This window comes from Triturus cristatus, chromosome 3_2, assembly GCF_964204655.1.
Source record: "Triturus cristatus chromosome 3_2, aTriCri1.1, whole genome shotgun sequence".
Taxonomy (NCBI): domain Eukaryota; kingdom Metazoa; phylum Chordata; class Amphibia; order Caudata; family Salamandridae; genus Triturus; species Triturus cristatus.
In genome coordinates, this window is record NC_140584.1 from 917,520,417 (window position 1) to 917,531,990 (window position 11,574).

The window sequence follows — 11,574 nt, forward strand, 5'->3', positions numbered from 1 at the left end:
CAAGGAAGATTGTCAGGTAAAGAGGCCTGGAAGACAGAGCCTGCAATTTGCTCATGCTCCTAGCAGAAGTTATTGCCACTAAAAAACTTGTTTTAATGGCAAGCAGCCAAAGGGGGCAGTTGTGCATAGGTACGAACAAAGCACATATCAGGAAGCTGAGAATCAAATTAAGGTCCCACTGAAGCATGATGAATGGGGTAGGTAGGAACATATGTACAAGCCCCTTAAGAAATCTATTTACAATAATTTAAATAAAGAGGGTTAGTCTGGCAGCCTCAAGAAGAAAGACAGGGCAGAAAGGTACCCTTTAAGAGTATCCAGAGCAGAGCCTTGCTGGACAAGGATCAAAATAAAGAGAAGGACTTTAAAGAGAGAAGAAGAATGAGGGTCAATAGACCTTTCTGTACAATATTGTACAACTTTTGGCCAACGACACATGTACACGGTCTTGGTATAAGGACGCCTGACTGCCAAAATAACATTACAGACTAGGTAGAAAGGAAGAATGCTGTCAAATGCCACCGCTCAATCTCCACGTAAGAAGGCGTAGAGTTAACAGGTTTGGGTGGAGGACCTTTCCCTGCTTCTGCAACAGAAGATCCTCCCGAAAGGCCTGATTGAAGGATTGATGCTCAGTTGGAGAAACTCAGGATACCAGACTCTCCATGCCCAGTCGAGAGTCACAAGAACGACTTGGGCCCAGTCACTCCTGATCTTCTTGACCACTCCGGACAGGAGTTGTATTGGCTGAAAGGCGTACAGGATGCCTGCATTCCACTTGAGATGAAAAGCGACGCTGAGCGAGTGCCGCCTTGGTAACGCCAGTGTACAAAACTGCTGACATTTTGGTGAAGGCAAACAGATCTAACCAAGGCTCTCGCCACTTCTGAAGCAGACATTGGGCCACCTGAGGATGGAGACACTATTCGTGATCCGCCAGGAATCAACGGCTGAGTTCATCCGCCCTGGTGTTCAGGAACCTGCCAGGTGTTGAACCAGGATGAATATGCTCTGCAGTACCAACCATGCACAGAGACGCAGGGCCTATTGCCAAAGGCTCCACAACTCCACCCCCTCCCTGTTTGTTATAGTGCCAAATGGCAGTGGTGTTGGCCATGAGCACGTGAATCAGCTCTCCCTTGATGGAAGGAAGAAAGGTTTTTAATGGCAAGCGAATCGCTCGGAGCTACAGCAAGTTCGTCTCTGGTGGAATCTGGACTACATATCAGAGTCCTCTGATCTCAATCTCTCTCCGATGGCTGCCCCATCCCAATAATGATGCATCAGTCGCTATTGTGTGATCTGTTGGGGAAGAGAGGGGGGTCTGCCTCTGACCCAACCATTGCTCAACCATCATTGCAGATCCTATGCCAAGATCTGGACCATGTCGGAGAGATTACCCCGATGCTGCCCCCACTGGAACTTCAAATCCCACTGCAAAGACCGCAGATGCCATCTGGCATGTGTCACTAGCAGGATGCAGGTGGCCATGAGGCCCAGCAGCCTCAGAATAATTCTCACAGAGAGGCTGAAACATCGGTATCTTAGCCTCAATATCCTGGAATTGCCGCTCTGGAGGATAGGCCCGAAACTGCACTGTGTACAGAACAGCTCTGATTAAAGGGAGTGGCTGAGAGGGAGTCAGGTGTGACTTAGGCATGTTGATAGTGAACCCTTGAGAAAGCAGGAGGTTCCTCGTAGTCTGGAGGTGGGAGAGAACAGCCTGGGGCGAGCTCGCCTTCAACAGTCAAGATAGGGAAAGACTGGCACCGCTGATCTGCGCAGATAGCTCCAACCAGCGTCATCACCTTGGTGAACACCTGAGAGGCGCTTTTAAGGCCAAAAGGGATCATTGTTAACTGGAGGTGCTTGTAGCCTACCGTGAACCTCAGGAAACACCGATGGGTAGGAAGGACTGGAATATGAAAATAGGGCTCCTGCAAGTCCAACACTACCACCATGTCTTTGGGGTATAGGGCAGACAAGACCTACGCCAGAGTGAGCATTTTGAACTTTTCCTTTTTGAGGAAGTAATTGAGGGCCTGCAGATCTAGGATAGGATGAAGGCCCTTGGCCTTTTTCGGGACCAGAGAGTAGCAGGAGTAGCAACCACAGCCTACTTCTGGTGCCAGAACCCACTCTATGGATCCCTTGGCCAAGAAAGTCTTCCTGACGTCCTTCTGAAGCAAATTCAGGTGATACTCCGTCAGCCAGTCTTAAACTGGAGGCATGGAGGGATGGGTAATCTTGTAGGAGAGGTTGTAGGAGAGGTAGGAGCCCCTTCAGATTACCTGAAGGACCCACCTGTTTCAACATGGGGGGGGGCAGATTTATGTTGCACTTGCGCCTCATTTACGCCGCCGTTGCGTCACTTTTGTGACGCAGCAGCGGCGCAAATCCTGCGCTATGGTGCGGGGTATTTACAAACGTGACGCATCTCCCAGATGCGTCACGTTGTAAAGCCCTGCGCCACATGTAGGCGTTCCAGGGCAGGTGGGGGCGTTCCGGCGCAGGAACGCCTCCTAAAAGTGGCTGAGTGAAATCTACAAGATTTCACTCAGTCACTTTTAGGCCCATGCTGCGTCAAAACCCTGCGCCTGCTTGAAGCAGGCGTAAGGATTGACGCAGCATTGTATAGATAGGGCCCCCCAGATCATTGCTGGAGCTGCGTCGCGCTTGCGACGCAACTCCAGCAATGCGCCACTTTTCGGCACAGATGCGTCACGCATCTGTGCCGTTTTTGCCCCATGGTGCGCCGCATTATAAATGCGGCGCATCCATGGTGGCGCATAATAACTGGCGCATCCCTGCTGATATGCAGGGATGCGCCAGTCGTCATAAATCTGCCCCGATGTTTTGCCAGTGGTAGAGGTGATGGCTGATCCTGCCACAAACTGGCCACCCATGATCTTGAAAGGCTGGACTAGGAGGATTTGGAGAGTGCAGGGGGAGGAGTGGACTGACTCGACCTCTGAACCCCCGACCCACAGGGTGGAAAGAGCTACGCCCAGAGCTGCAAGAGGTTGCTGAACTTGTGTGGTCTTGTGCTCCTAGTCCAGCCAGCCATGGCCATGAAAGAGCCAAAAGGCAAACAGGAGACGGGTGGTCACTGAGAGGCTCAACGGCTTGGCCGTAGCCAGTGAGTCCTTAAAGCACTCCAGGGCTATGTCTGCCTGGTCTCACAGAGACGGGTGCCATCAAAGGGCATGTTCATAAGGGAAGCATGGACATTCCCAGAAAAGCCAGAAGTTCTCAGCCAGGCGTCACGTCGAACAACCACCGTCGCTGACATTGCTCTGCCCAGTGAGTCAGTCGCGTCAAGGCCACAACAAGTGGTGAACTTTGCCACATCTCTCCCATCTGATACTGCTCCTCCGGGACCTGTGGCAGCACCTTTGCAACCGTTTCCCACAAGGAGTAGCAGTAACGGCTCAATAGGCATGCAGTATTCACCGACCACATTGCAGAGCTGGCGGAAGAAAACATTTTCTAGCCCCAACTATCCCGTCTCTTGGATTCCCTGTTTGGGAGTGCGTATGGGAATGCACCTTGTGAGGTAGAGGTTTGGACCACGAAGCTCTCAGGGGTATGGTGGCTGGTGAGGAATTTTGGGTCGCCCGGTGCAGGACGATGGCGACGGCAAATGTCCTATTCACAGGAGCCCCTGTGCTGGGCTTGGACCAGATTCCAAAAAGGACATCAGTCAAGGCCACGTTGAAAGGCAGGAGGGGTTCTGAGAAGGAGATACATACCTACAGGACCTCTGTCAAGTTTGTCCTGAGGTCCACTGAAGGGAGAGGAGCTCAGCTGCGCTTCTCATCATTATAACACATGAAGCTCCCTCCTCTGTAGCCACGGTAGGCGTAAAGAAACAGGTCAGAATCTGGAGAGGTATCCAGTCCACTGGCCTTACCTAATTCTTCATACCAGTCCATTACATGCTCAGGCTGGTCTTGCAAAGGGTCCTGCGACCCCTCCTAATCGTCCTCTATTTCTAGCCCTTCAAAATAGGGCTGAGGAACCAACCCAGGACCTAAGGGTGCTGTTGGTGCTGGAATTGGCATTGGTAGGCACCGATCCGGCTCCTGGTCATCTGACATAAGAATGGGGGGTGGCACCGGCACCAGGGAAGGTCACAGTGGTATGACCGGACTGCAGCTGCCAGCGCAGCATCCAAAGGAGCCCCCTCTGAGCCTCCACGGCCCAAGGCATACCGGGAGGGTCAGGTTGCCCCAAATATGAGGCACATGGGGGCATATTAACAATAACCGGCGATAATTATCGCTAAGCGCACTTAGCGCTAGGATAATTATCGCCGGCTAGCGTGGATTTTTATCGCTGAGATAGCGTGCTATTAGCAACGCTTATCTCAAAAACGATAAAAATCCTAACGCTAACTGCCTAACGTGAGATTATCACTGGAAACCCAGCGATAATGTCACGAAGTGTGGCGTTAGCTTGCTGATAGGGACTCACAAACTTAGCCATGATATCCACCTTACATAGGATACCATGGCTAAGTCAGTCCTGAAGCAGGCGTAAGGAAAGTAGCAATAACAGGGGTTATCGCTACTTTTCCTGCCGCTATGCTTCATAGCGTGGGCCTTGATGATAGGAGAAATGTCACTTAGCGACATTTCTCCTGTCATGTCAGGTCAGGTACGCCCACTTTGCATCTCATTAGAGATGCAAAGCTGGGCGTTAGGAATCCCGACGCTAATGCAAGGTTTCACGCGTTAGCGTGACCTTGCTAATTAGGCGATCATTTTTTATCACCAGCTTGATGATATGCCCCTAACTGTTCCCCAGTTCACATGTAAGACTCTAAGCAGACGATGAACTTCGACGGGGGTCCAGACTTAGTGAAAAACCTCTTGCAGCACATACGGGAGATAACGGAACCTATCACTTTCAGAAGAGCCCTGAATGCCTGGCTATCTAAGAAAGCGTTCACATGAACAACTTGTACTACCACCCAGCTTGAATTCATGCAGCTTTTCAAAGCTAAAAGACCTTTAGGTGTCTCAGCACTAAAGAAGTATCCAAAATATAGTTTATGTTTTGTGTACAGAAGACTTTTTACACTGGGAAGTGAATACTTGCCAGAAACGTTTTGTATCTAATGTTCATTAGAACAGGAATTGAACTTTTCAGTATATAATTCCGTTTTACAGCATATCCTCAAATGAAGAAAGGAACGGCCATCAACAGTAGACAGTTGTTTCAAAAATTAAACTCTGCCTGTGCCCTTCCTTTTTAGATCAGAACTTATCTGCAACACCTTTGGGCCACTTACAAATACTATTTCAATCTTGATTCTACATAACATATCAAGACAAAGAGTTTTATAACTCTATGCCAAGCTGTCCAAGGGTTACAGGAAGATATCACAAGAGCATTTTTTCTGCCACCTGGCTAAGCTCTCAGCAGATCAGTGATAGATAATTAAAACCTGACGCTGCAATCTATGCAGCTAACTAAAGTTTAATTCAGCATGATAGACTAAAGTTGAAGGCACTGGACAAACACAAGAAAGGGGACAAGGAAAATCGCCACTTGGGGCAGGCTAAAAGGCTATCACAATATGGTCTCAACTTTGTAATTTTTACGTAAAAACAGACCATGGCTGGAAAAGCAGTCGGGCGATGCCCCAGACTCTTACAAAGCCAAGAAGAGGCAAAGGCTCTGGGTATTCACCTGGCCTGTCACCAAACTGTAAACTTCTACAATTTACGGCCTGGCGCCAGCCCACCCACCTCGTTTCATAGGTGTCGCAGCATAGTGGATATCCAAAATGGTGGCATTTGGGGTTCTAACCATTACAGCTATAGAACTTTCAAGGCACAGGGCTTATTTTACTATTTACAACCAGCTGATATTCCGATTCTCTACATGAGGCTCTCAATCTTCCAGTGTTCTAAAATACCATAGGACAACGCTACAGGGGGCTACAATGGTCATTAAATACCCTCTGTTTGAGTTATAGACTCAAGTTAAAGCTGAGCTTCTATATCGAGGGGATAGAACATTTAATCAATGTGATACCCGAGGCAGAAAGTCTATACTGATATCACAACATTCCCGTCAATGAAGTAAGAATACTCTAACTTGAACCAGGAGAACCAAAAAAATGGCACTTGCTGGAGCAGGTGGCTCGTTCTGACCATTATTCGATCGTTGCAACTCCTCTGTCCCCCAATGGATCTTGCAAAATTCCAAAGTTCGAATGCATCAAGCCCTTGATGTACTAAGGGTTGCACAGGGGCTTGTTGGGAGCTGCAAGATTTTGTGCTGAGCACGCAAGCTTTTATAATGAAAAGTAAACAGACGCAGTCCCTTACTTCTGCTTTGCACCGCACGAATTCCTGTGAAAACTTTAACAAATACCAAAGGAGTAGTTTTTCATCCTTAGCAGTCTAAGATCCACCACAGCCTTGTAAGTTGTAAGAAGCCAGGGTGTTACGCTTCCTCTTCGTCTAAACGGCCTAACTAGCATTAGCAGGTTTCTTTAAACAGTCTATTCGAAAGAGTGATAAATCGTTTGAGTAGCAGTAGTTGCCTTGCAGAAGTCTAGGCTCTACAAATAGCTCATACGCACAATCCATTTAAAATGTACTCTTTACTATCCATGTTTGAAAAACAAAGCTTTTTTTATAAATAACATACCAAATTATCAACTGATGGTGAGAGGTGCCTTTCAAAGAGAACCTCTTGCAAAAACCACAAGTCCAAGAAAGCTCAACAGCTTCTAATAAGTATTCATATACTCAACAGTTAAGTTACAAGAAACCAAAGAAATCAAAAAAGAAATGACAAACTAAACAAGAAATTAGAAACTGATACACTTTCTTACACCCAAAAATAAAAGCTAACCACTCAGTTTGTGTTCTCTTTCTCCAATCCTCCTGAAAGGAACAGGAACGATCATCAATAGCAAACAGCAGCTACAGGAATGCAACACTGTTCACTCACTTCACGCCCAAAAGAGAAAACTACAATTCTTCCTCGTGGTTAGCGAAGACCAGACACTTTCAAACACATTTCCTCAGTTAAAAACTATAGAAATGATCCCTGAAAGTATAGTCTTAACAAAAATCTTTATAGCTCACACAGACAGAAAGGGTGGAAACCCTTCCTACTTACAGTAAGACAAGGTTCGGCATCATGAACGGAAATAAAAACATATAAATATAAACATATTTTTTACTCCACAAGATAATATTCCACAGATGCACATGCATACGCCTTTATTTACATTAAAGCCTACTCAATAGATCCTGGTGAGACACTGCTTTATAAATTTGCATATTTTAAATCAGCAACCAATCAAATTCAGCCTGCCTGTTCCTGACCCAATGCTGTACCACAGGGAGAGTTGGAAAATTCTTCAAAAAACTGCAGGTTCCACAAGATCATACAGATGATTTTTAATCTGAATAGTTGGTCCAGATTAGCATCTGTCAAACAGCCAAAAGAGTGACACTGATCACTAGCGAGAAGGGACCTGCTAAGGTTGCAAGCGTGGAAACAAACGTTGTAGCATTCAAGCTACCTTTAAATTTTGAACAGTTGCACCACAGATCAAATGTACGGCAACATATTTGATTAGTTTCTCCAAACAAACTAAGGGGCATATCAGCAACAACCGGCGATAATTATCGCTAAGTGCACTTAGCTCTAGGATAATTATCGCCGGCTAGCGTGGATTATTATCGCTGAGATAACGTGCTATTAGCAACGCTTATCTCAAAAACGATAAAAATCCTAACGCTAACTGCCTAACGTGAGATTATCGCTGGAAACCCAGCGATAATGTCACGAAGTGTGGCGTTAGCTTGCTGATAGGGACTCACAAACTTAGCCATGATATCCACCTTACATAGGATACCATGGCTAAGTCAGTCCTGAAGCAGGCGTAAGGAAAGTAGCAATAACAGGGGTTATCGCTACTTTTCCTGCCGCTATGCTTCATAGCGTGGGCCTTGATGATAGGAGAAATGTCGCTTAGCGACATTTCTCCTGTCATGTCAGGTCAGGTACGCCCACTTTGCATCTCATTAGAGATGCAAAGCTGGGCGTTAGGAATCCCGACGCTAATGCAAGGTTTCACGCGTTAGCGTGACCTTGCTAATTAGGCGATCATTTTTTATCACCAGCTTGATGATATGCCCCTAACTGTTCCCCAGTTCACATGTAAGACTCTAAGCAGACGATGAACTTCGACGGGGGTCCAGACTTAGTGAAAAACCTCTTCCAGCACATACGGGAGATAACGGAACCTATCACTTTCAGAAGAGCCCTGAATGCCTGGCTATCTAAGAAAGCGTTCACATGAACAACTTGTACTACCACCCAGCTTGAATTCATGCAGCTTTTCAAAGCTAAAAGACCTTTAGGTGTCTCAGCACTACAGAAGTATCCAAAATATAGTTTATGTTTTGTGTACAGAAGACTTTTTACACTGGGAAGTGAATACTTGCCAGAAACGTTTTGTATCTAATATTTATTAGAACAGGAATTGAACTTTTCAGTATATAATTCCGTTTTACAGCATATCCTCAAATGAAGAAAGGAACGGCCATCAACAGTAGACAGTTGTTTCAAAAATTAAACTCTGCCTGTGCCCTTCCTTTTTAGATCAGAACTTATCTGCAACACCTTTGGGCCACTTACAAATACTATTTCAATCTTGATTCTACATAACATATCAAGACAAAGAGTTTTATAACTCTATGCCAAGCTGTCCAAGGGTTACAGGAAGATATCACAAGAGCATTTTTTCTGCCACCTGGCTAAGCTCTCAGCAGATCAGTGATAGATAATTAAAACCTGACGCTGCAATCTATGCAGCTAACTAAAGTTTAATTCAGCATGATAGACTAAAGTTGAAGGCACTGGACAAACACAAGAAAGGGGACCAGGAAAATCGCCTTTTGGGGCAGGCTAAAAGGCTATCACCATATGGTCTCAACTTTGTAATTTTTACGTAAAAACAGACCATGGCTGGAAAAGCAGTCGGGCGATGCCCCAGACTCTTACAAAGCCAAGAAGAGGCAAAGGCTCTGGGTATTCACCTGGCCTGTCACCAAACTGTAAACTTCTACAATTTACGGCCTGGCGACAGCCCACCTACCTCGTTTCATAGGTGTCGCAGCATAGTGGATATCCAAAATGGTGGCATTTGGGGTTCTAGCCATTACAGCTATAGAACTTTCAAGGCACAGGGCTTATTTTACTATTTACAACCAGCTGATATTCCGATTCTCTACATGAGGCTCTCAATCTTCCAGTGTTCTAAAATACCATAGGACAACGCTACAGGGGGCTACAATGGTCATTAAATACCCTCTGTTTGAGTTATAGACTCAAGTTAAAGCTGAGCTTCTATATCGAGGGGATAGAACATTTAATCAATGTGATACCCGAGGCAGAAAGTCTATACTGATATCACAACACTCCCGTCAATGAAGTAAAAATACTCTAACTTGAACCAGGAGAACCAAAAAAATGGCACTTGCTGGAACAGGTGGCTCGTTCTGACCATTATTCGATCGTTGCAACACCTCTGTCCCCCAATGGATCTTGCAAAATTCCAAAGTTCGAATGCATCAAGCCCTTGATGTACTAAGGGTTGCACAGGGGCTTGTTGGGAGCTGCAAGATTTTGTGCTGAGCACGCAAGCTTTTATAATGAAAAGTAAATAGACGCAGTCCCTTACTTCTGCTTTGCACCGCACGAATTCCTGTGAAAACTTTAACAAATACCAAAGGAACAGTTTTTCATCCTTAGCAGTCTAAGATCCACCGCAGCCTTGTAAGTTGTAAGAAGCCAGGGTGTTACGCTTCCTCTTACTCTAAACGGCCTAACTAGCATTAGCAGGTTTCTTTAAACAGTCTATTCGAAAGAGTGATAAATCGTTTGAGTAGCAGTAGTTGCCTTGCAGAAGTCTAGGCTCTAAAAATAGCTCATACGCACAATCCATTTAAAATGTACTCTTTACTATCCATGTTTGAAAAACAAAGCTTTTTTTCATAAATAACATACCAAATTATCAACTGATGGTGAGAGGTGCCTTTCAAAGAGAACCTCTTGCAAAAACCACAAGTCCAAGAAAGCTCAACACCTTCTAATAAGTATTCATATACTCAACAGTTAAGTTACAAGAAACCAAAGAAATGACAAACTAAACAAGAAATTAGAAACTGATAGACTTTCTTACACCCAAAAATAAAAGCTTATCACTCAGTTTGTGTTCTCTTTCTCCAATCCTCCTGAAAGGAACAGGAACGATCATCAATAGCAAACAGCAGCTACATGAATGCAACACTGTTCACTCACTTCACGCCCAAAAGAGAAAACTACAATTCTTCCTCGTGGTTAGCGAAGACCAGACACTTTCAAAGACATTTCCTCAGTTAAAAACTATAGAAATGATCCCTGAAAGTATAGTCTTAACAAAATTCTTTATAGCTCACACAGACAGAAAGGGTGGAAACCCTTCCTACTTACAGTAAGACAAGGTTCGGCATCATCAACGGAAATAAAAACATATAAATATAAACATATTTTTTACTCCACAAGATAATATTCCACAGATGCACACGCATACGCCTTTATTTACATTAAAGCCTACTAAATAGATCCTGGGGAGACACTGCTTTCTAAATTTGCATATTTTAAATGAGCAACCAATCAAATTCAGCCTGCCTGTTCCTGACCCAATGCTGTACCACAGGGAGAGTTGGAAAATTCTTCAAAAAACTGCAGGTTCCACAAGATCATACAGATGATTTTTAATCCGAATAGTTGGTCCAGATGAGCATCTGTCAAACAGCCAAAAGAGTGACACTGATCACTAGCGAGAAGGGACCTGCTAAGGTTGCAAGCGTGGAAACAAACGTTGTAGCATTCAAGCTACCTTTAAATTTTGAACAGTTGCACCACAGATCAAATGTACGGCAACATCTTTGATTAGTTTCCCCAAACAAACTAAGGGGCATATCAGCAACAACCGGCGATAATTATCGCTAAGCGCACTTAGCGCTAGGATAATTATCGCCGGCTAGCGTGGATTATTATCGCTGAGATAACGTGCTATTAGCAACGCTTATCTCAAAAACGATAAAAATCCTAACGCTAACTGCCTAACGTGAGATTATCGCTGGAAACCCAGCGATAATGTCACGAAGTGTGGCGTTAGCTTGCTGATAGGGACTCACAAACTTAGCCATGATATCCACCTTACATAGGATACCATGGCTAAGTCAGTCCTGAAGCAGGCGTAAGGAAAGTAGCAATAACAGGGGTTATCGCTACTTTTCCTGCCGCTATGCTTCATAGCGTGGGCCTTGATGATAGGAGAAATGTCGCTTAGCGACATTTCTACTGTCATGTCAGGTCAGGTACGCCCACTTTGCATCTCATTAGAGATGCAAAGCTGGGCGTTAGGAATCCCGACGCTAATGCAAGGTTTCACGCGTTAGCGTGACCTTGCTAATTAGGCGATCATTTTTTATCACCAGCTTGATGATATGCCCCTAACTGTTCCCCAGTTCACATGTAAGACTCTAAGCA

General features: G+C 45.2%; 2 non-coding genes across 2 annotated transcripts; both read right to left on the bottom strand.

Annotated features, from left to right (window-relative positions):
* Window positions 1-6,871: 6,871 nt before the first annotated feature.
* LOC146858453 (small nucleolar RNA U3) lies at window positions 6,872-7,087 on the bottom strand. Its single transcript, XR_014980526.1, has one exon. It is a non-coding gene; the product is annotated as a small nucleolar RNA U3 (small nucleolar RNA).
* Window positions 7,088-10,237: 3,150 nt separating this feature from the next.
* Window positions 10,238-10,453, bottom strand: LOC146858454 (small nucleolar RNA U3). The gene has a single exon (XR_014980245.1). It is a non-coding gene; the product is annotated as a small nucleolar RNA U3 (small nucleolar RNA).
* Window positions 10,454-11,574: the final 1,121 nt, after the last annotated feature.